Consider the following 24,577-nt stretch of genomic DNA (forward strand, 5'->3'; position numbering starts at 1 on the left):
TCAAGAATTAATAGGGACTAACATTACAAGAGGCATTTCCAGGAAAGAAAACTGTTTCTAAGCCTTGGATTGGGCTACTTTGGCAGGAAAGAGACCAAGAAAAAAAAAAATGAGATTGAATCAGTTCAAAAGAAAGGTGGTCTTAAAAGGAATTGAAATGATTGGGGGAGAGAGTATCTGATAGATATTTTGATAGACCCAGTGAGTTTAGGACATGATGGTTAAGTAGAAAAGACAAAGGATCTCAAAAAATATAATAGTACATTTTTTCCTCTGTAAGCTAGTAGCAAGTGGCTTAGGATATGCCCTGTGCTGCCAGATTTTACTGACTTTTGGGGTTCATTAACTAATCTAACTTGTTGCTAGACACACTATGAGTGTGTATCCTGGCCCTACCAGTGAGGCTCTTGTGTTGTGTGGTTTGTTTTGTGAAATAATAGATAGATCTAGCTCTGTCTGCTCTCAGTCCCTCGCATGGAGCTCCGAAAACCCTTGCACTTTCCTAAGTGATACAGTATTAAGAACATCTTTTGTTCTAATATTTGGTCTTTGACCCTGGTATCTGACAGAGTTCCTAAATCCTTTGGAATTTCCTGGGTGATAGTAATGTCTTTTGCTCTAATGAGGTGACTCCTGGATGGAGGCCAGTCACCAGACAGACCCAAGCCATGATGAGAAGCTTGGGAAATTTTGTCCCAGGCCTCATTCTCCAGAGAGGGAAGGGGTGCTAGAAAATGAGATGATGATCACTCATGCCTACATGATGAAGGTTCCATTAAAATACTGAAAGTACGGGGTTCAGAGAACTTCTGGGTTGGTGTAGGCATCTACATATATTGGAAGTGTGGTGTATGTCAACTCCTGCGGGACAGAAGATCCTAAACTGGGGACCCTTTCTGGACTTCACCCTATGTATCTCTTCATTTGGCTTTCACCTCTACTCTTCATCATATCTTCTATTGTGTAATAAACTAGTAAATGTGTATCCCTATTGTGTAATAAACTAGTAAATGTGAGTTCTGTGAGGTGTTGTAGCAAATGATCAAACCGAGGAGAGGATCATGGGAACCCCAATTTATCACTGGTCAATCAAAAGTACAAGTGTAACCTGGGACTTATGACTGGCATCTGAAATGGGTGGTCAGTCTTGTGGAACTGGGCCCTTAACTTGTGGGGTCTGATACTATCTCTAGATAGTTACATCATAGGATACTCAGCTGGTGCCAGAACATTGCTTGGTGGGTGGAAAACCTACAGCTCTATCTCGGAAGTACTGTGAGTATGTGAGTAGAGGAAAAAACACAGGAGGAGTGTGTGGGTATCTTTTTGTTCTTGTTTTCTTTTTATGGCCTACAAATTCTGACCAGCTGCAAACTTGCATCTGTGTGTGTATAGTATTTATAGTATATTTTTGTGTCTGTATGCGGTGGCTTCTATAAATAAATGGTTGCCTATACCAGAAATGCCAAGTATTTATTGAGAGGTTGATAAGGGAAAGTGTTAATTTTTTAAAGGTTATGTATCTGTTTGCAGATTAAAAATTTCTTATATACCGTATTATCCTGTTCCTGCCAACAATACAGGAAAGCAAATTCATTTTTGACTTGCTCCAAATCTCCGAAATATTATAACTCCTAATTTTGTGAAACTAGTAAATGTAAGTGTTGTGGCTCAGATCCAGAGAGGCCCAGTGCTCTTACCAATCTCTCATTCTTCTTGAGAAGAAACCACAGGAACTTAAAGGACAGGGAAATCAGGAAGCTAGGTGCCCTTTGGGAACAGCTTTATAGCACACTTAAGGGTAACACAGGTAAGAGTGGAGGGGACATCATTTACCTGAGTTGGTACAGCACTGGGGCAAAACTTGCTGGAGTTTCTCACATTCCTAAAACCCATTTACCATTCCCAAAGGATTCCTGAAAGACTCAGCAGGTACAACACAGAGGAAATGCTATGAGGAGTGTTTGCTGCTGAATAGGCTTTTACTGTAAGGATAGCAGATGCCCCAGAAGTTCAAAAGCCCTGAGTCAACTGTCTTCCTGTCCTCATCCAAAATCCCATACAACTCTCTAAGTTATAAAATCTCTGCTTTTTATCCTTCTTACTATTCCATTGTTCCCCTCCTATCCAATTTCTCTTCAACTCCACTTTGGTTTTATACAGTTTTGAAAGAGAAGGAAGCTTACTTACACCATTCTCTTAGTTTGCAGATGAATCCTTCTATAATAATCCATCCACTTTTTTTTCCTGATTTCTACTGAATTTCACTCATTTCTCATTGATTGGCATTTTGGAAAATTTTCATATTTGCAAATTTGCTCTTCCACTTGGGTTTAAGTCCAAGGTGTTTACTTTGATGCATTCTAGAACTCCATCTTGAAAAGGTTGATCCTAGATTGGCAAGAGTGTTATTTAGAGACTGCATTTAGAAAATTGTATATGTGGTGCTAAAATATGGGTCCTCTGACTTTAAATCTTATCCTTTCCAACCCTAGAAATTTCTGTGTTTAACTTATAGTACAAATCCTCCTTACCGAATGCAGGAGAAATAAGAGCTTAAATATTAGGGAATGTAGAAGAAATATACCTTAATTATAGTGAATAAAATTATTCAATTCATGCTCTATTAGGAATCTGTTCCCATTTTGCCACAGTAGCTACTCTCTGGATTTGAAAATCAACTCCAAAACACTGGACATAACTTTAAAAATAAAAATGAACCCCATGGTAGTCTAATGAACTAGTTATGTATTCGAAATTAGAAAACAGTTCTATAAATTGGAGTGGGAAAGGAACTTTACCAAAGACCATGAGGCTTAGGCCATTACCCTTCACCGCTTGAACTCTCAGATTGTAATTGTCCTTCAAAAGGGATAAGTTCTTCTAAGGAGAAGTAGGGTGCCATTTTCTACATTTCCATTCATCGCTACCTTGCTGAATTATTGATTTATTTAATATCTTAAAAGTGTAACTTATGAATACCTAATATTAAGATGTCTCATGTTTACTATGTACATTCATTCATTTTTGTAACAGAATAAATGCATTGCTACAATGGGCCAGTCACTAGATGGGCTGTTTGGTGAAACACCTCACCTGTTTCACCTGTTTGGTGAAACACCTCAGATGGGCTGAGGTGAAAGAAACTTGGCTTATTTTTCAGGGAGCATGTTTCCAATGGAACATGAAAAGCACGTGTATATTTAGAATATAGCATGGGAATGTAATAATTGACACCTGTGCAAAGTGCTTTGGTAGCACCAAGTGGTAAATAATTATCTCTAATTAAAATTGTTGAAGGGGACTTCACATAATAAATAAAATTGGGCTTAAACTTTAAGGTGAAGATGGTTAGTTGGGGGGGGATGGTATAAAGCATTCCAGACTGTGAAAAGAAACAGGGTGTGATGGAGAATGGGGCATTTGGGAAACTATGAATTCTCTGATATTGGGTAGGTGGTGCCAAATGCAGCTTCCCCAGAATATAAACAAAACAGTCAGCCAATGAGACAAAATTAAGTTTATTCCTACCTCAGTAAGAGCTCTCAGCAGTAAGGCAAGGATTTTGAAGCAAGAGGTTCTGAGTCTTGATGTAAATGATCATTTGACACTTTCAAGTGAAGAGCTGATGGATCTGTCAGGTAGTTCGTGGAATAAATGATAGTTATTTGCAACTTTTATCTTGCCTGGCCAAAGTGGCCTGGAATTACAAGGTTATATTAATGATAAGTGGAATAATAAAGTCCTGTTAATGTAGACCATAAGATGTACAGATGTAGATGGTTCTGATTCTCAGCTGGGGTAAAATGGGAGGTAGTCAATAAAAGTACATTCTATCAAATGTTAAAGGGTCTCCTATGTCATTTTAAAAACCTAGAAGTAATTTCTTAAGTATTGAAGAGAGCAAATTTTTCTTAAGAGTGGCTTGATCGTGTACATGTGAATTGGTAAGAGAATAGATAAGTCAAAGAGGAGTGGAGATAGAAGGTTGTGCTGTTCTGTAGTCATAGGATACAGGTTAATCAATTAAAAGGTATGAGGTTATAAGGGCTTGGACAAACAGTGGAAATTATGAGCTAGGACATTTTTATAAGAGGAAAGAATGATCTGGTTATAAATGTGAGGCATAAAAGAAAAAGAATCAAAGTATAGATTTATTGAATTTTAAATACTGTATATTTATCTACATTCAATCTATACTAGAATCCTGGAAGGTAGGTACTATTGTATTTTCACTTTACATGTGAGGAAACAGTCAGTGAGAGGCAAAATTATCTAAGTCATGCAAAGGTAAAGTCAAATGCAGGCTGTCTGGCCTTTGCTACATCATACTATGACCCAGATTGCTAGTTTGGGTTACTAGGTAATTGAGGGTGGATTAATGAAGATGGCAACTCTTGGAAGATAATGGTTTGCAGGAAGTATTGATTAGTGATCATTTGAGTTTGGGACACTCCGTGTTCTCTATGTCCAGAACTGATCCAAGGGCAGGTGTTGATAAGTTAGTTGGAAATGAGTCTAAAGTTCAAAAGAGGTTTTTTGTTGTTGTTTTTAAATCAAATATTTGAGTATCTGTTCAAGGTACAGTTGGGCTTAAAGAAATAGAAATAATGGTGATGATACAGTTCCTGCTAAGTTAGTTGTCTGCACATGTAAGGAGTTAGTTGGATAGCTAGGTAGTCAGGGCCAGGGTCTCCAACATGAAAATAACGGAGTCAAGACAGCTAAAAACGAAAACCTCACATCCTGTTTTATAGCTCAGACAGGACCGCACTAGCATTCTGCTTTATAGCCTTTGTAGAAATGACCTCTGCAAAACATCCTAAAATAAGGCAATTAACCACAAGCATTTGTCAATATCACAGGCAAGAGGCAGTTAATACCTAAGCCCCCAGATGTTAACAAAGAAGACCATCAGCACATTGACATTAACCTAATAGGTGGACAGATACGTGACCAAAGTCCTGATTGGCACAACTCGGCACACCCTGATTGCTTAAGATAGTTCCGCAAAAGAGTTCATAAAAGCCCCTCAACTTAGAGACTCCAAGGGCAACCTTCTCGGGTCCCCTCCCTCTCCAGGAGCTTTGTACTATTGCTCAATAAACTTTGCTTTGCTGCCCTCCGCTCTTTGGTCTACCTCTTCATTCTTCCAAGCGGTATGACCAAGAACCGCGGGCACTAAAGGCAGAGAAATCCTGCAACACATGGATATTGTATGGGAAAACATACATTACTCCTGTGTTTCTCCTCTTATTCTTACACAACTACACGTTCACAACACTGGAACAGATGTATGGAGATTTTTCCCACACCAAACAATTCTACCACACCAGCTGGTTGTCCTTGCAATTTAACTTAATTCTGACACTATTTACCTGGAGATAGCCTCAGATCCCACAGGTTAAGGGTTCAGTCCTACAAGATTGCTTTTCACCCCCACTCCCAGTTCAGATGCCAATTGCAAGTCCAGGTTGTTACCTGTGCTTCTGACCAATTCCCTATAAATGGGAGTTTCCCACACCCACCCCACCCCAAGATTTGATTAATTTGCTAGAGCAGCTCACAAAACTCGGAAAATGGTTTGCTTTTTACCAGTTTCTTATAATAAGATAGGATAACCTCATTAGATGAGTATCGAAATAGAAAAGATGCATAGGGCAAAGTATGTAGGAAGGGGCATGGAGCTTCCATGCCCTTTCCAAGAACCTCCCTCTCCCAGCACCTTCGTGTGTTCAGCAACCTAGAGGTTCCCTGAGCCCTATCCCTTGGAATTTTTATGAAGGCTTCATCATGTAGGCATGATTAATCATTATCTCAGTTTCCAGTTACTTCCTAGCAAAAAGAACTGAAGGAATATATTGTATTCACATTTACCCATTGTGCCAGCTAAGAAAAATCGATCTCCATCCTTTTGTGACAAACTTGTAGAAATAATGGTGTGTCGGCAAATGAAATGCAAGGGAATTATTTATGTAATGGAGACATTTGTTCTCATAAATTGTCAAATTATAAATAGCTGCTGACCTGTTGGATTTTCCTTCTCTGAAGAATGGGGGTGGGGTGAAAGTTCCAAGCTTCTAGTCATGGCTTGGTCTTTCTGGTGCCCTCCCTCCAGGAGCCCTCTGAGTCCCCTCATTAGAACAAAAGATACTACTATTATGTAGGAAATTTCAAGAGATTTGGGAATTCTGTGTGAGAAACTGGGGTCAAAGACCAAATATTAGAACAAAAGATGTTAGGAAAATACAAGGGCATTAGGAGCTCTGTGCCAGATACGTGACAGACAGGAACAGATAAATAGGTTATACATTATGTTATACATTATACATTCAATATATAATTTTTATTTCAGAGGTATAGAAAATATTAATAAAAGAGAAACTTAATCATGCACCTAATAGAGCGTGCTCATGGTGCTTTGTCCCACAGTGTATACTCTTGGAAGCTTATGGTTCTTGACCAGATCTTTTTTTTTTCTTCAATTTCATTGTAATTTATTTGAGCTCCTTTTGATATGCTCCTTAAATCTGATATACAAATGAAACATGGAACTTTGCTCTACTCGATTAAGGCAGGACTTGAATTTCCTAAGCTGTAGCCTGGTTTAAGGTTAGATATTTTTAGATTAACTTAAGACTAAAAAGATTTATAGCCTGGAACCAAGGCAAACCATCATTCATCTTCACCTCAGACAACAATGTGAACAAGTTGCTTCATTTCCTTGAGTCTCAATTATTTTTTATGCAAGATGGGCTTTGTAATGCCAACTTCACTAAGTTTTTGTGATTATTAAGGAGGAGGTATTTTACATAAAAAATCTTTTTTTGGTGAAAACAGGTAAGTTTTAGGTCATCGCTCTAATGAAATTCTGTGTACTGATTCAGTATATTGTAAAACTCACAAACTTTGAACTGTTTTTAGGCAAGTCATTTTCTTTATCGTTTTTCAATCTGATGCATCTGCCTTCATAAATCCTATATAAAGTTGATAAAAGCAAAGAGCACAGCCTTAGGAAAAATCCAACAGGTCGGCAGCTATTTATACTTTGACAATTTATGAGAACAAATGTCTCCATTACATAAATAATTCCCTTGCATTTCATTTGCTTACACATCATTATTTCTACAAGTTTGTCACAAAAGGATGGAGATCGATTTATCTTCTTAGCTGGCACAATGGGTAAATATGAACACAATATATTCCTTCAGTTCTTTTTGCTAGGAAGGTAATACTAATCTTTTAAAGATATACCTGAATTTTAGCCAAAGGCTAATGAGATGTAAAAAAGAGACATAAAAAGCCCAGTGAGTAATCTGGCCTTGAGCTTTTTCCGTGTATTCCAGTGATCACTTGGCTAGTTCCACCTGAGTCACTGTCTTTGAATGGAAATGTAAACTGTCCTTAGATGTTATTTTGCCCTTTAGCTTCTCTCATCAGCATAAAAGTGGAGCGACAGAATTGCTTCAGGGCATGTTTGCTAGCCTGTGTGCAGGTAGAAAGAGTCCTCCCAGTTCTGAGGATCAGGCAATCTGTGTTCTAATCATTATCTCCTATTAAACATTCTTGTGCCAATCACAGAGCATTCAGAACAAAAGATGTTAGGAAAATACAGGGGCATTAGGAGCTCTGTGCCAGATACGTGACAGACAGGAACAGATAAATAGGTTATACATTATGTTATACATTATACATTCAATATATAATTTTTATTTCACAGAGGTATAGAAAATATTAATAAAAGGGAAAATCACTATTTTGAAAATCACTTACAAAGTAAGGATAGATCGGATATCTTGACTTAAAAATCACTTATAAGTGATTTCATAATTTATAAATGAGAAAATCAATATTTATGAAATAAGGAGACTGGACTGTGTGCTTGAATATGTTTTATCAACATGGCTAAGACTAGAAGCTGGATTTCCCAGGATCCTCCTCCCTGGGTGGTTCCAGAATAGAGCTGGCCAAGATCAGAAGGCAGAAATGATGCCAAAACCACTACCTTGGGAAGGAACTGAGCAGTTGGACACGAGAACAGCAAAGCAGAAGTAAACTCCAGTTTGTCTTTACTCTCCTACCAATCTGAGTTCAACTTGTCTTCCTCATCGCTGGTCCCATCAGACAAAGGTGATTCCAAGTTCACCACCAGGCACTTGACCATGGGCAAGAACTTCCTCGGTAGAGGTAGATATTACAGGCCTTCCCACAAGTACTCCCCTTATGATCCCACTTGGATGGCCAGAAGTACTTTGCTTTTAACATTTTCCTGCAAGCTCTAACTTGTCCATGCACTCCAGTGTTTCAGGCCAACATGATGAATGACTATTTTTTGGATCTTCCCATATTCCCCTTCTACAGCTTCCCTTCTTTGCTTCCTCCCGCATTCATGTAAGATCTAATTCTGGTCATGTATACTTTTGAAGGGTTTGATTCTCCTGACCAAATCAGGACTGATACAGACCAGTATTCATCCAGTTACAACATAAAATGCTTCTATAATTCTTTCACAGACTCAAACATTAAACTAAGCATGATAATAAAGATTTTTTATTTAATCCTCACAAGTCTACGAAGTAGGTATTAGTAGGCTCATTCTGCATATGAAAGAACACATTTTACAAATATCTAATCTGATTCACACAATTTGTTGTGACTGTAATTTAATCCCAGTGTATCTCACTCCAGAATATAAGTTCTTAGGGTTCATAGGCCTCTATGGACCCGTAGACCTGACTCAGTATCTTCTGAACACTTGGAAAATGTGTGTTTGCACTGAACATTTTTCTAGGTAGAAGGGGTCCAAAGTTTTCAGCACATTTATAAAAAGTTCTATAAGCTCAAACATTAAAATTAATGCTTGAAACTACTATTGAATATGGTCTGTACTGGCCACATGTGGCTACTTAAATTAGTTGAAATTTATTAAAATTGAAAATTCAGTTTCTTATAATAGTTCTATTTCAAGTGCTCAGTAGCCACACGTGGCTAGTGGCTATTCTACTGGACAGTGCAGATAGAACTTCCCGAAATGAGGGTGCCTGGGTGGCTCAGTTGGTTAAGCGACTGCCTTCAGCTCAGGTCATGATCCTGGAGTCCCAGGATCGAGTCCCGCATCGGGCTCCCTGCTCAGCGGGGAGTCTGCTTCTCCCTCTGACCCTCCCCCCTCTCATGTGCTCTCTCTCTCTCATTCTCTCTCTCAAATAAATAAATAAAATCTTTAAAAAAAAAAATTAAAAAAAAAAAAAAAAAAGAACTTCCCGAAATGATAGAAATGTCTATTACACAGGGCTACTTTAGAGGATATTCAACATTTTAAGAAAATGCCAAATGTCCATCTATTGCTCTCTCTTATTAAGGGAGCCAAACCCCTTTCTGTCCATTCCTCTACTCCCCCCTCAACTGTCCCCAAAACCCAAAATTCCCATTCAAGTAGAACATCAAATTCACTGAATAGCTTAGGAGAAGCTCTATGTTTTCCTTTATAAAGGTCAGTGCATTTTGTACAGTGTGATTGCATACAGAGTTGAAAAACAGATCCAGTTCACCTACCGAGCCACATAAATATTTTAAGACTGTGTTTTATAAACTGTAAACTTTATTATAGGCTTTGGTTTCAGAGCAGGTGAAGTCTATATATCATTGAGTCCCACCACTCATGGCTATTGTTTTAGTAGCCTGCTTCTTCCCTTGTGCCATGCACTACCCCCAGTGGACTGGATTAACAGCTCTCCAGGGTCCCCTTCTACCTTCCAGAAGAAATATCCCTTGAACCAGAGCAAATTCCTCCTTCTCTGACTTATGTACATAAAAGAAAAACGTAGGATTTACCAACAGCACAATAGACTACCAACAGGAAACCAATCACCCTCTTCAGGGAAAGCACTAAAGAGTTTATCATCCTCTCAGGCCAGAAAGGTTTTAAATGGAGAACATAGACCTTTACAGCTGCAACAGACTTTTGTATTTTAAGGAGCAGCATAATAGCATCCCCAATTAGGAACTAATTAGAAAAATAAGTAGCAGTTCTAGAATTTTTGGCAGCTATCCCTCATAACCTGAAAGTAATCAAAACACTTCAAAATCACCTGCAGAAAGCACTGGAGTGGGTATCAACATCAGTTCTGTCAAAGGGAAAAGTACAGTCTGTTTGTCGCCTTAAAGTGCTCTCACCTTTCTTCCATGCAGCCTTTTTAGGAGTAGATTCTCTGCTTCTCCAAGATAATGACTCAAAAAACAATATAGGTGCCATGTGGGGTCTAACAATATTTTGAGTAAACTATTCCTTAACCTGAAATGTATGTAGAAGCAGGGCCTGGAAAGTACTTGAAAGTTTATGAGGTTTAAATTTAATATTTTTATTAAAATATAAACTGATTTTAATATGAAGAGTATCCCATTCTTTAGAAATATCTTACCAGTGAGAAAGGTACACATTCTTTGCAGTCATGATTTGCAGTGGAAAGATACTTTTGTCGAATTAGACCTTCCCTGTTCAAGTCAGCATTCTCAAGCTGGGGTTAGTGGAGCTGTTAGGACATATTTTTAAAAGTACTTGAGAACTTTTCCCTTTGAAAGGGTTTCTTCTACTTTGGGGTTATTTGTCGACTACTTACCTCCATTTCTTTCCTTTGCAAATAATAATAATAAAACTTCTCCTATTAATCAGGGAACTTAAGTCTCCTGAAACTACGAAATGAGGTAAATTAGGATTTAGTTAACCTGTAGTGAGGAGGAAATGAGATGCTGTGTGGAAGTCCACTAGGATTGTGCCTGTTCCAGTAGGGCTTTGAATAAGTGATGGTTCCCTTTTCACCCCTCCCCCATTTGGAAGCCTGGAACTCTAGCTGTCACATTCCCAGAAGATTCCCTCTCCCCTTCTGTCAAAGTGGGGGCTTCTATTATGCCACTTGCCCTGTGCCCACGTCCATATGTAGAACTAGATTTCTAGTTTAATACTCTTATGGTCAGAGAACACACTCCATATAATTTCAATTAAAATTTGTTGGGGCCTGGGCGCCTGGGTGGCTCAATCTGTTAAGAGTCTGCCTTCAGCTCAGGTCCTGGGATAAAGTCCTGCCGCAGGCTCCCTGCTCAGCGGAGAGTCTACTTCTCCCTCTCTTTCTGCCTGCCACTCTGCCTACTTGTGCTCTCTATCTCTCTGTCAAATAAATAAATTAACAAAAGAAAACAAAAATTTGTTGAGGACTACTTTATGACTCAGAATATAGTTTATCTTGATGAATAAGTCCATAGCCACGATATATACATACACATACACGCTGTCTCTGCTATTGATGGATGGATTGTTCTATATATGTCAGATACTATTATTTGATTATTCTGTTCAACTTATCTATTTTTTTAAATATATCACTTTGTAGAATTTTCTTATTGGTTGCTGTGCATATTATAATTACATATGTAACTTATAATAGTTACTTCCAATTTGAGTAAAATATAAAAACATTTTCATTCATGCCCCTTTATAATTTTGCTTCAACTATCAAACGTGATTTAAGAAACTCATGATAAGTAGGATAGTCTATTATTTTTATACCTATATTTACCCATTCTGATGGTGGCCTTTTTTTTTTAATGAAGGTCCAAGCCTTCTTTTATTTCCTTTCTAAGAACCCCCTTAAGCTATTCTTTAGGGTAAATTTGCTAGTTAATAAATTTGCCTAGTTTGACCTTATCCAAAGATATTTTTATTTTAAGATTTTTATTTACTTATTTGACAGAGACCGAGAGAGAGAGAGAACACAAGCAGGGGGAGCTGCAGGCAGAGGGAGAAGGAGAAGCAGGCTCTCTGCTGAGCAGGGAGCCTGATGAGGGACTTGATCCCAGGACCCTGGGATCATGACCTGAACTGAAGGCAGACTCTCAACCGACTGAGCCACCCAGGCGCCACCCCCCAAAGATATTTTTAAAACCCTTTGTTTTTGAGGTATATTTTCACCAAATATAGAATTTGTAATTAACAGTTCTTTTCTTTCAGTATTTGAAACATGGTATGACACTTCTTTCTGGCTTCCATGGTTTCAGATGAGAATTGATACTCTTCCACAAGTAATGTATTGTTTTTCTTTAGCCGCTTTCAACATTTTTTGCTTGTCACTGATTTTTATAAGTTTAAGATGTATACTGGATGGTATTCTTTGGTTTATCCTATTTGGGGTTCACATAGCATCTTGAACCTGTACATTTATGTCTAATACCAAATTTAGGAACTTTACAGCCATTATTTCTTTGAAAACATATACACCATCTCTCCTTCTGGGACATTTAATGATAAGAAAAATTAATGATTTTGTTTTGTCTCATAGATTTCTGAGATTCTATTCATTTATTCCTTAGCTTCCTTTGTTCACACTGGGTTAAGTTCTGTGATCTGTTCTCATTTTCCTGATTCTATCCTTTATCATTTTCATCTAATGGATTTTTATTTTGGTAATTACATGTTTTAGGTCCATACTATACATTTGGTTCTTTTTTGTTATGGAAATATAATTGATACACAATGTTACATGAATTTCAGGTGTAAAACAGAGTGATTCAACAACTAGATCCATTATGCTATCCATTATGTAGCTACCATCTGTCACAATGCTATCACATTGACTATATTCCCTATGCTGTACCTTTTATCCCTGTGACTCATTTCATAACTGGAAGCCTGTATCTCCTACTCCCCTTCAATCATTTTGCCCATTCCCCCAATTCCCTCCTCTCCGCCAACCACCAGTTTGTTCTCTGGGTCAGTAACCACTTTGTTTTTTAGATTCGACATGTAAGTGAAATCATATGGTATTTGTCTCTCTGTGTCTGGCTTGTTTCACTTAGCATGATACCCTCTGTGTCCATCTATGTTGTCACAAATGACAAGATGGCATTCTTTTATATGCTTGAGTAATATTCCTCTGTCGTGTGTGTGTGTGTGTGTGTACCACTTTTTTATCTCTTCATCTATCAGTGAACACTTGGGTTGTTTCCATGTCTTAGCTATTGTCATAATGCTGCAGTAAACATAGGGGTGCTTATATCTTTTCAAATTGATGTTTTTGTTTTCTTTGTATAAATGCCCAGTAAGGGAATTACTGGATCATATGGTGTTTCTATTTTTAATTTTTTGAGGAATCTCCATACTGTTTTCTGTAGTAGCTATACCAATTTACATTCCCACCAACAGTGCACCAGGTTTTCCTATTTTCTATAACCTGACAAAACTTATTTCCTTGTCTTTTGATTCTAGCCATCTGACCATTGTAAGGTGAGATCTTATTGTGGCCTTGATTAACATTTCTCTCATCATTAGTGAATCTGAGCAACTTTTTCACGTGTCTGTTGGCCATCTGTATGTTTTCTTTGGAAAAATGTTTATTCAGGTCCTCTGTCCATTTTTTAATCAGATTTTTTTGGTATTGAGTTCTATAAGTTCTGTGTATATTTTGGATATTAAACTCTTGTTGGATATATCATTTGCAAATATTTTCTACTACTCAGTAGGCTAGCTTTTCATTTTGTGAATGCTTCCTTCATTGTGATAAAGCACTTATTTTGATGTAGTCCCAGTAGCTTTTGCTTCTGTTTCCCTTGCCTGAACAGACCTATCTAGAAAATATTGCTAAGGCCAATGTCAAAGAGATTACTGCTTACGTTTTCTTCTAGGAGTTTTGTGGTTTCAGGTCTCACATTTAGGTCTTTTATCCATTTTGAATTTATTTTTTGTGTATACTGTAAGAAAATGGCCTAGTTTTATTCTTTTGCATGTAGCTGTCCAGGTTTCCCAGCACCATTTATTGAAAACACTGTCTTTTTCCCCTTGTCTATTTTTTGCCTCCTTTCTTATAGATTAACCGACCATATAAGTACGAGTTTATCTGAGCTCTCTATTTTGTTCCATTGATTTATGTGTCTATTTTTGTGCCAGTACCACAGACCTGTGGTTATTATGGCTTTGGTGTATATCTTGAAAACTGGGACTGTGATACTTCCAAGTTTATTCTCCTTTCTCAAGATTGCTTTGGCTATTCAGAGTCTTTCTGTAGTTTCATACAGATGTTAGGATTACTTGTTCTAGTTCTGTGAAAAATGCTATTGGTATTTTAATAGGGATTGCACTAAATCTGTAGATTGCTTTGTGTAGTGTGGACACTTTAACAACATCAATTCTTGCAGTTCATGAGCAAAGGTATAAATTTCCATGTTTGTGTTATCTTCAATTTCTTTCCTCATTGTTTTATAGTTTTTAGAATATAGGTCTTTTACCTTCTTGGTTAAGTTTATTCCTAGGTATTTTATTCTTTTTGTGCAATAGTAAATGGAATTGTTCTCTTAATATTTCTCTCTGCTACTTTGTTATTAGTTTATGGAAATGCAGCAAATTTCTGTATTAATTTTGTATTCTGCAATTCACTTGAATTCACTTATTCTAATAGCCTTTTGGTGGACTCATTAGGTTATTCTATATATATAGGGTCATGCCATTTTCAGATAGTGACAGTTTTACTTTTTCCTTACCAATTTGGATGCACTTCATTTTCTGTCTCTGTCTCTCTCTCTCTTTTATTTTTTGGTCTGTTTTCTGTGGCTAGGACTTTCGTACTCTTGATTAAAAGTGTTGAGAGTGGGGCGCCTGGGTGGCTCAGTCGTTAAACGTCTGCCTTCGACTGGGATTGAGCCCTGCATCAGGCTCCTTGCTCCGCAGGAAGCCTGCTTCTCCCTCTCTTCCACTCCCCCTGCTTGTGTTCCCTCTCTCGCGGTCTCTCTCTGTCAAATAAATAAATAAAATCTTAAAAAAAAAAAGTGTTGAGAGTGACTTCTGTGTGTTGATTTTATATCCTGCAACTTTGCTGAATTCCTGTATCAGTTACAGCAATTTTTTGGTGCAGTCTTTTGGGTTTTCTACATATAGTGTCATCCGTGAAGAGTGCAATTTTGACCTCTTCTTTGATGATGTGGATACCATTTATTTCTTTTTGTTGTCTGATTGCTGAGGCTAGGACTTCCAGTACTATATTGAACAACAGTGGTGATGGTGGACATCTTGGCCATATTCCTGGCCTTAAAGGAAAAGCTCTCAATTTTTCCCCAGTGAGGATGATATTCTCTGTGGGTCTTTCACATATGGCTTTCATGATATTGAGCTTTGTTCCCTTTATCCCTACATGGCAGAGAGTTTTTTATCAAGAAAGGATGCTGTATTTTGTCAAATGCTTTTTCTGCATCTATTGAGAGGATCATATGGTTCTTATCCTTTTTATTAGTGTGGTGTATCACACTGATTGATTTGCAGCTGTTGAAACACCCCTGCAGCCTAGGAATAAATCCCACTTGGTCAGCTGCATTTCTATACATTAACACTGAATCAGCAGAAAGAGAAGGAATCAATCCCATTTACGATTGCACCAAAACCCGTAAGATACCTAGGAATAAACATAAACGAAGAGGTAAAGGATCTGTACTCTGAAAACTATAGAACTCTTATGAAAGAAATTGAGGAAGACACAAAGAAATAGGAAAACATTCCATGCTCAGGGACAGGAAGAACAAATATTGTTAAATCGTCTATGCTACCCAAAACAATCTACACATTCAATTCAATCCCTATCAAAATAACATCAGCATTTTTCACAGAGCTCAAAAAAAAAAAAATCCTAAAATTTGCCTGGAACCAGAAATGACCCCAAATAGCCAAAGGGATGTTGGAAAAGAAAACCAAAGCTGGAGGCATCACAATTCCACACTTCAAGCTGTATTACAAATATGTAGTCATCAAGACCGTATAATACTGGCTCAAAAACAGACACAGAGATCAATGGAGCAGAATAGAGAACCCACTAATGAATCCTCAACTCTATGGTCAACTAATCTTTGACAAAGAAGTAAAGAATATCCAATGAGGAAAAGATATTCTCTTCAACAAGTGGTGTTGGACAGCCACATGTAGAAAAATGAAACTGGACCACTTTCTTACACTATACACAAAAATAAACTCAAAATGGATGATAAACCTAAATGTGAGATATGAAACCATCAAAATCCTAGAGGAAAACACAGGCAGCAATGTCTTTGACCTTGGCTGCAGCAACTTTTTGCTAGGCACATCTCCAACGGCAAGAGAAACAAAAGCAAAGATGAACTATTGGGACTTCATCAAGATAAAAAGCTTTTGCACAGCAAAGGAAACAGTCAACAAAACTAAAAGACAACCTCTGGAATAGGAGAGGATATTTACAAGTGACTTATCAGATAAAGGGCTAGTATCCAAAATCTATAAAGAACTTATCAAACTCAACACCCAAAAACCAAAAATCCAGTCAAGAAATGGGCAGAAGACATGAACAGATGTTTCTCCAAAGAAGACATCCAAATGGCCAACAGACACATGAAAAAATGTTCCACATCACTCATCATCAGGGAAATACAAATCAAAACCACAATGAGATACCACCTCACACCAGTCAGGATGGCTAAAATTAACTCAGGAAACCCACAGGTGTTGGCAAAGATGCAGAGAAAGGGGAACCCTCCTACACTGTTGGTGGGAATGCAAGCTGGTGTAGCCACTTGGGAAAACAGTATGGAGGTTCCTCAAAAAGTTAAAAATAGAACTACCCTATGACCCAGCAATTGTACTACTAGGTATTTATCCAAAGGATACAAACATAGTGATTCAAAGGAGCACATGCACCCCAATGTTTACAGCAGCAATGTCCATAATAGCCGAATATGGAAAAAGCCCAGATGTCCATGAACAGATAAATGGATAAAGAAGATGGTGTGTGTGTGTGTACACATACATACATATACAAACAATGGACTATTACTCAGCCAAATCAAAAAGAATGAAATCTTGCCATTTGCAATGATGTGGATGGAACTAGAGGATATTATGTAAGTGAAAAAAGTCAGTCAAATACCATATGAGTAATTTAAGAAACAAAACAGATGAACATAGGGGAAGGGAAGGAAAAATAAGATGAAATAAGAGAGGGAGACAAACTATAAAATACTTTTAACTATAGAGAACAAACTGAGGGATGCTGGAGGGGAGGTTGGTGTAACTGGGTGATGGGTATTAAGGATGGCACTTGATGTAATGAGTGCTGGGTGTTGTATGCAACTGATAGATCACTGAATTCTACCCCTGAAACTAATAATACAGAATATGTACACTAAATTAAATTCAAATAATTTTTTTTTTAAAGTGTTGAGAATGGACACCCTTGTCTTGTTCCTGATCTTAGAGGAAAAGCTCTCTCTTTTTCATCACTGAGTATGATGTTAGCTGCAGGTTCATCATATATGGCCTCTATTATGTTGAGGTATTTTCCCTCTAAGCCTACTTTGTTGAGAGTTTTTATCATGAGCAATATTGAATCTTGTCAAATATTCTTCCTGAATCTATTGTGATGATTATATAATTTTTACCCTGCATTTCATTAAAGTGGGGTATCACGTGATTGATTTGCTGATATTGAACAAACCTTGCATCCCAGAATAAATCCCACTCCATCCTTTTAATGTGTTGTTGAATGTGGTTTGCTAATATTTTGCTGAGGATATTTACATGTATGTTCATCAAGCATACTAGTCTGTAGTTTTCTTTTTTTGCAGTTTCTTTGGTTTTGGAACCAGGATAGTGTTGGCTTAATAGAATGTATTTGGAAGCTTTCTTTCCTCTTCTATTTTTTGGAATAGTCTAAGGGAAATAGGTATAACTCTTCTTTATTTTTTGTGTAGAGATTTTATTTATTTGAGAGAGATAGCATGAGAGCGGTGGAGGGGCAGAGGGAGAGGGAGAAGCAGACTCCCTGCTGAGCAGGGAGCCTGACATGGGGCTCAATCCCAGGGCCCTGAGATCATGACCTGAGCCAAAGGCAGTTGCTTAACTGACAGCCATCCAGGCACCCCTGTATAACTCTTCTTTAAATGTTTGGTAGATTTTACCTCTGAATCCATCTGTCCTGGACTTTTGTTTTCTGGGAGTTTTTTTTGTTTTTTGTTTTTTTTAACCCTTTCTCTCTCTTCTCCTTCTGGGACACCTATACTGTGAATGTTTGCTCATTTAATGTTGTCCGAGAGATCCGCTTTTTAATTTTTCTTTTTGCTGTTCATCTTGGATGCTTTTCATTACCCTGTCTTCTAGATCACCAATTCCTTCTTTTGCATGCTCTATTCTATTATTGAGTCCCTCTACTGTATTCTTAATTTTAGTTATTCTTCAACCAAGAGTGGTTCTTTTTTATATTTTCTGTCTCTTTGTTGAAGTTCTCATTGAATCATCCATTCTTCACCCTAGTCTGGTGTGAATCTTTATGACCATCACTCTAAATACTTTATCAGTAGATTGTTTATCTCCTCCATTTCATTTAGTTCTTTTTGAGATTTTATCTTGTCATTTCATTTGAAGCATATTCTTCTGTCTCCTCATTTTGGTTGACTTTCTGTGTTTGTTTCTATGAATTAGAATGGCTACTTCTCATTTTGAAGGAATGGTCTTGTGTATGATCATCCCCTGTGTAGACTATGTGTGACTGGTGACAGTCTAAATGGCTGTAATTGTGGCTGTCATGGGCTGGGGGCCCTGGAGCACTGTATGCTGGGGCTGCCCTGGTGGGATGGAGGCAGTCCCAGGGCTCTTCGTGGAGGGGGCTTCCTGACAGGATAGCTGAAGCTAATGTGAATGGGGGCTCTGGTGTTCTCCGCATAGAGGGTATCCTGGCAGGACAGCTGAAGCTGAAGTGGGTGCAAATTGGGATATCCTTGGGCAGGGTGTCTTCTGCATAGAGGATACCCTGGTAGGGTAGCTGGAGCCAAGGCATTGCAGGTCAGGGATACTCAAGGAGCTTTGCTTGGGGGTGCCCTGGCAATGTGGCTGGAGGGGATGGGGGCATGGACCAGTGAGGGCACTCTATGAAGGGGGCACCCTAGCAAGTTATCTGCCTAAGTGGGTGTGGGCCAGTAATTCCTGGGATGCTCTGCCCCAGGGGTACCCTGGCAAGTTAGCTAAAGCTAAAGTGGTGTGGACCTGGACAGGTCTGGTGTGCTTTGCACCTTTGTTACCTTGTCAAGATGGTTGGAGCTCTAATGAGTGCTGACCAGGGATGTTCTGGTATGTGCTGTCCTGGAGCAGCCTTTGTGGCACAGCTGAAGTTGGTGTGGGGTAGGGGCTTGGGCCTCACTGAAGCAGCAGTCCAGGTAAGGACACCTTGTTCCCATCTATGCTTTCAAGTGGAGGGGCGGCATAAATCGTGGTGTTTGCCAGTCCCTCTAAACTGTACAGTATTTCAGAAGTTCCCCTGCCATTTTACAGGGCTCTAAGGCTAGTTTCTTTATATTCTAGTTACTCTTTTAAACTGCAGGGTTGTGTGTGTGCGCATGTATGTGTGTATGCATACGCATAAGCACACGCATGCATTCTAGGGCATCCATGGCTGGTATGGGCTAGGGGCCTGGTGTTCACTAGGATGGCAGGCCAGCTAAGGCACCCAGACCCTACTCCTATCTAAGCTATCAAGGTGAAGGGAAAAGGTCCACAGTGGTGCTGGCCAGCACCTGGGAAGCAGCTGCCAGCATTTGTCAGGATTCTAGGGCCAGTTCCTTTATATTCTAGTTGCACTTTTAAACTACACTTTTTTTTTCTGTGCCCAAGGCAGACAAATCTGCTCACAAACTCTGTTATTCCTCCCTACTGCAGTTTGCAGCATGGGAGAGCTCCCTTCTTTACCAAGTTCTCTCTTGCCTTTCTCTGTGTTCTTTGTTGTTGTGCATAAGCTGCTTAATCAGCCCTCAGTTCTTCTTCAGGTGGAATTCCTTTATAAATAGTTTTAGATTTGTGTATCCATGGAGGAGGTGAATGCAAGGTCTTTCTATATCACCACCTTGGACCTTCTGAAACCATTTGGTTCTTTTTTTAAATTTTTTTTTTTAAATTTTTTTTTTGTTTCAAGAGAATTTACAAGTGATTGTTGAAATAATTTAAACGACTACTTTAAAATCATTGTCAGATAATTCCAACATTTGATTCACATTAATGTTGACATCTATTGTCTTTTCTCATTAATACAAGGATTTTCCTGGTTCTTGGTATGATGACTGATTTTTTTATGTATCCTAGACATTTTGGATATTATATTATGAGACTTTGGAGCGCATTTAACTTTTTTTAAGTCAGCAGCCCACCTCCTGATATGTGCAAGAGCTGGGTGGGTATGTAGGTTTAGTTTTCCAGTCGGTCCTTCTGGTACCACTCCAGCAAAAGTGGAACATTTACTTATACTGACTCATTGAAGAAGGGTGGAATGTAACTTCATCTTTTTCATGGCCTCCACTGATACCTTCCCAGAAAAAGTGGGGCATCGCATTTAATCTTGTTCTGCCTCAATGATACTGGATGGAATTGTATCTCAGTTCCTCACAGGCCCCATAGATACCAGCAGAAGGGAATAGGAGTGCAGACAAGCCTGTCCTCCTATTGCCTCCTTAAGTCTCCTTGCTGCTGTGTGAGTGTGGAAGTTCTGCAACTCACTGGGCCTTGCTGACAGAAGGGGTAGTCAGAAAGTGGAATGATCACTACTCCTGAATTTCATAACCATGTTGAGTCTAGATGGAGTAGCTTGCCACTGAGCCCCCACAGATGCTAGATGTATGGTGAAACCTAGTTGTGATTAGCACTGTCTCACCATACCTTGTTAAGTCTGCTGGATGAAGGTAAAGGCATGACCCCACTGATACTATCCTGGTTGGGGAATTGGAATACTCCCTGTTTTAGCTAAGCAGGGAATGAAAGATCAGGTCCCTGTCACCACTATCCAGGCAGGGCAATCTGCATCTCCTGGTTTTACCTGGAAGGGGATGAAGATCAACTGCTACCTAGCACCACCAGCTGGGAGAATCAGAGCATGCCAACTGCTCCCATGGTATACAAGAGTGAGAAATGGGAATAAAATCTTAGTCTGCTGAAACTTCAGGGGCAGGGTAGTGGTAAGATTTTTCCATTTGTGTTGGCTACAGTAGTAGTATTTGTAAAAAGGAATAAGCTTTCCTTGGATCTTTTTTCACTTGTGCTGGTTAGCAGTTTTGAGATGGAGGCTTCTGCAGTACCCTGTTCAAGATACTGTGTGGCAAGGAAACCTCAGAGCTCAAGATCATGTTGTTCCTCAAGGCCTGCCAATTCCAATATGCCTACCTATTTCTTTCCAACTTTCAGAGCCTTCTTATGCTTGTTGTGTTATGTCTAGCAATTTTAGTTTAAGAGGGAGGACCTGGGAGGAATGAGACTACTCTATCTGAAAGCAGGTAATTTTTATTTATCATTTTTAATTGTGGTAGAAAACCACAAAATTTACCATCCTAACCATTGTTAGTGTTCAGTTGGATAGTGTTATCTACATTCACACTACTGTGGAACAGTTCTCTAGAACTCCTTGCAAAACTGAAACTCTATACCCACTGGGGAAAAAAACCTATACCTCCCTCCTTCCAGGCCCTGCCAACCACCATTCTACTTTTTGTTTCTGTGAGTTTGACTATTTTAGGTACCTCATGGAAGTGTAATCGCTTAGTATCTTTCTGTTACTGACTGACTTCAGACATTAGCATAATTTCCTCAAGATTTATCTGTGCTGAAGCATGTGACATGATTTCTCTCTTTTTTGAGGTTGAATAATATTCCACTATATGTTCATACTGCTTATGCTTATCCATCCCTCTGGCCATTTAGGTTGCTTCCACCTCTTGGCTATTATTAAATAAAGCTGCAATAAACATGGGTTTGCAAATATTTCTTCAGTATTCTGCTTTCAATTATTTTGGATATATACTCAGAAGCAGGAGTATCTATGGTAATTCTGTGTTTAATTTTTTGAGCGACCTCCATACTGTTTTCCATAGTAGCTGAATCATTTCGCATTCTAACCAACAATGTACAGGGGTTTCAACTTCTCTCAAATCTTGCCACCCTTGGTGGTGGTGGTGGGGGGGGGGGGTGTTTGTGTGTCTGTGTGTTGGTAGTGGCTATCCATTGTGGTTTTGATTAATGATTTCTCTAATGGTTACTGATGCTAAGCATCTTTTCATTTGTTATTCATTTGTATATTTTATTTGGAGTAATGTCTATTCAAGTCTTTTAAATTTGACTTTTTTGTTGTTATTACTGAGTTGCAGGACTTCTATATATGTTTTGGATATTAGCCTCTTAACAGATAGATGATTTACAAATATTATTTCCCATTCTTTAGGTTGTGTTTCCACTCTGTTGCTTCCTTTGATATATAGAAGTTTTTAAGTTTCATATAGTCTCATTTGTTGATTTTACTTTTGTAGCCTATAAAGCAAAATCATTGAAATAATTTCTAAGATCAGTGTCTTGAAGCCTTTCCTCTATGTTGTCTTCTAGGAGTTTTACAATTTTAGGTCTTATATTTAGGTCTTTAATCCATTTTGAGTTAATTTTTTGAATGTGGTATAAGGTAAAGGTCCAATTTTCTCTCCTCTCCTCTTTTTTTTTTCTTCTTTCCTTCCCTTCCCTTTTCCTCCCTCCCTCCCTCTCGTTCTATTTTTTCTCTCTCTCTCCCTCCCTCTTTTTTTACTCTCTTTCTTTCTTCTTTCTCTCTATCTCACATGTGAATATTCATTTTTCCTAATACCATTTGTTGATGAAGCTATCTTTCTCACATTATGTGGTTTTGGCACCCTTGTCAAAAAATCACCTGACCTGGTGGCGCCTGGGTGGCTCAGTCATTAAGCGTCTGCCTTCAGCTCAGGTCATGATCCCAGGGTCCTGGGATCGAGCCCCGCATCAGGCTCCCTGCTTCGCGGGAGGCCTGCTTCTCCCTCTGCTGCTCCCCTTGCTTGTATTCCCTCTCTCCCCGCCTCTCTCTCTGTCAAATAAATAAAATCTTTAAATACAACAAAAAATCACCTGACCATATGCACAAGGGTTTATTATTTATGGGCTTTCTATTATGTTGGTTTGTATGTCTGTCTTTATGCCAATACCACATTGTTTTGATCACATAGCTTTGTAATATGTTTTGAAACATACTTAGAAAGTGTGAGACCTCCAAATTTATTGTTCCTTTTCAAGATTTATTTGGATATTTGGAAAAGTTTTCAATTAGCAATAATCGCGCCTCGGATAAACATCATTGGCTACGATACTGCCACTATTTGGATCCTATGAATTTAAAAAAACCTGTTTGGGTTTTGTTTTTTTTTTCTATTTTTGCAAAAATAAGTCATTGAAATTTTGATAGGGACTGCATTGAATCAATAGATTGCTTTGAATAGTATGGACATTTTAATATTATCAAGTCTTCCAATCCATGAACATGAAATGACTTTCCATTTATTTGCCTTTTTTAATTTCTTCCAGCAATGCTATGTACTTCTCAGTATATAAGTCTTTCACTATTTTGGTTAAGTTTATTCCTCAGTATTTTATTCTTTTTGATCCTGTGGTAAAAGCATTTTTTAAAATTTCTTTTTCAGATTATTGTTAGTGTATAGAAACACACTGATTTTTGAGTGTTTTTGTATCTTGCAACTTCACTGAATTGGAATTTTAGTCCTAACAGGGGTGTGTGTGAGTCTATAATCTTCAACATTTTCTAAAGATTATGTCATCTGTGAACATAAATCATCTTGATTTTTCCTTTTCAATTTTTTAACTTATTATGTTAATCACCATACATTACATCATTAGTTTTTGATGTAGTGTTCCATGATTCATTGTTTGCGAATAACACCCAGTGCTCCTTGCAGAACATGCCCTCTTTAACACCCACCACCAGGCTAGCCCATCCTCCCACCCCCCTCCTCTCTAGAACCCTCAGTTTGTTTTTCAGAGTCCATCATCTCTCATGGTTCTTCTCCCCCTCCGATATCCCCCCCTTCATGCTACCCCTCCTGCTATCTTCTTCTTCTTTTTTTTTTTTTTTAACATATAATGTATTATTTGTTTCAGAGGTACAGATCTGTGATTGCAGAATTCACAGCGCTCACCATAGCCCATACCCTCCTCAATGTCTATCACCCAGCCACCCCATCCCTCCTTTTCAATTTGAGTATATTTTATTTTTCTCTCCTAATTGTTGTGACTAGTAGTTTCTAGTACTATATAAAATAGAAGTGGTGAGAATGGCATTCTTGCCTTATTCCTGATCTCAAAGGAAATGCTTTTAGTCTTTCATCATTGAGTATGACATCAGCTGTCAGGTTTTCATATATGGATTTTATTATGTTGAAGTTATTTCCTCCAATTCCTAATTAGTTGAGTTTTTTTTTATCATGCAAAGATGTTCAGTTTTGTCAAGTTTTTTTCCTCCATCAATTGAAATGATGCAATTTTGTCCTTCATTGTGTTAATGTGATGTATTATATTGATTTTTGTATGTTGATCTATTCCTGCATTCCAGGAGTAAATCTCACTTGGTCTTAGCACGTAATCCTTTTAATATGCTGTTAATTTTGGTTAGCTAGTATTTAGTTGAGAATTTTTGCATCAGTATCAGTCAGAGGTAATTGTAGTTTTTCCCTTATGTACCTTTGTTTGGCTTTAATATCAAGG

The 24,577-nt window shown here is 38.3% G+C and overlaps 1 non-coding gene across 1 annotated transcript; it reads right to left on the minus strand.

The window, feature by feature from the left end:
• Positions 1-23,038: 23,038 nt before the first annotated feature.
• Positions 23,039-23,184, minus strand: LOC123834922 (U4 spliceosomal RNA). The gene has a single exon (XR_006788511.1). It is a non-coding gene; the product is annotated as a U4 spliceosomal RNA (small nuclear RNA).
• Positions 23,185-24,577: the final 1,393 nt, after the last annotated feature.

Source organism: Mirounga angustirostris, unplaced genomic scaffold (assembly GCF_029215605.1).
Source record: "Mirounga angustirostris isolate CCGP_5_RB_7025 unplaced genomic scaffold, mMirAng1.0.hap1 SCAF_1, whole genome shotgun sequence".
Lineage (NCBI taxonomy): Eukaryota > Metazoa > Chordata > Mammalia > Carnivora > Phocidae > Mirounga > Mirounga angustirostris.